Source organism: Danio rerio, chromosome 18 (assembly GCF_052040795.2).
Source record: "Danio rerio strain M-AB ecotype USA chromosome 18, GRCz13ab, whole genome shotgun sequence".
Taxonomy (NCBI): Eukaryota; Metazoa; Chordata; class Actinopteri; order Cypriniformes; family Danionidae; genus Danio; species Danio rerio.
Genome location: NC_141038.1, coordinates 1,385,938 through 1,387,500, shown reverse-complemented (window position 1 = coordinate 1,387,500; position 1,563 = coordinate 1,385,938).

Here is a 1,563-nt window from a genome sequence, read left to right as displayed (position 1 = left end):
CATAGGCTCTCATTGAAACACTCATTGGAAAGTAATACTACAAGAGAAAGTTACATCATAACATTCGAGTCAATTTCTGTGTGGAGTTTGCATGTTCTCCCTGTGGTGGTGTGGGTTTCCTCCGAGTGCTCCGGTTTCCCCCACAGTCCAAACACATGCGCTATAGGGGAATTGATTAACTAAATTGGCCATAGTGTATGAGTGTATGGGTGAATGAGTGTGTATGGGTGTTTCCCAGTACTGGGTTGCATCTGGAAGGGCATCCGCTGTGTAAAACATATGCTGGAATAGTTGGCGGTTCTTTCCGCTGTGGTGACCCCTGATAAATAAGGAACTAAGATGAAGGAAAATGAATGAATGAATATGGCTGTTTGCCAGATAAAGGGTTAAGCCATGAGTTATGTTTATGTGTTGGAAATAATAGGTATTATTATTATTATTAATATATTCTTTTATATACAGTTTTATTTATATATATATATACATATATATATACAAATCAAATATAAACACACACACGCTCTCAGACACGTACACAACCAATCAAACGACTGTATTCATTACGTTTTTAAACGCTCTCTGCTTTGATTCACGTTAATAAATTAAATATTTAAAAAACTACATCCAATAAGAAAACAGTTCTTTAAAAGTGTAATAATGTTACACAATTAAATAGTTTTTACAGTATTTTTGATGAAATAAATGCAGCTTTGGTGAGCAGAATTGACTAAAATATTCAGAAAATCTAACAGGCGCAAATGGCACTCGCGAAAGTAAGTTGAGATCTGAAAAAGCTTACACAGTGACCTCTAGTGGATTAACATGAGAACAGCAGGTGTGAATGGCATTTGCGAGGGTAATTTGAGATCTGAAAAAGCATGCGCAGCGACCTCTGGTGGATTATTGTGAGAACAGCAGGTGCAAATCTTACTCGTGAGAGTAATTTGAGATCTAAAAAAAGCTTACACAGTGGCCTCTGGTGGATTTACGTGAGAAAAGTACGCGCGAATGGCACTCGCGAGTGTAATTTGAGATCTGAAAAAGCTTACACAGTGACCTCTGGTGGATTTACGTGAGAACAGCAGGTGCGAATCTCACTCATGAGAGTAATTTAAGATCTGGAAAGGGGTACACAGCACCCTCTGGTGGATTTACTGGAGAACAGTTGGCGTGAATTGCACTAGCGAGAGTAATTTGGACTTACGGTAGAACAGCAGGAGAGAATGGCACTCGCGAGAGCAATTTGAGATCTGAAAAAGCATGCACAGCGACCTCTGGTGGATTAATGTGAGAACAGCAGGCGCAAATCTTACTCGTGAGAGTAATTTGAGATCTAAAAAAAGCTTATACAGTGGCCTCTGGTGGATTCATGAAAACAAAAACAGCAAAAAGCATAGCTCCTGTGGCGTATTACGCACTCTCCAGAAATGTATACAGGGGTACATATTCATAATGAGCCTGGGTTGTTTTTTAAGCATGAACTCGCTTTATTTACACAAAAACAAGATGTAATATCAGTGTAGATTGGGATTTAAGAACATTTGAATATCTGTACTGGAAAGC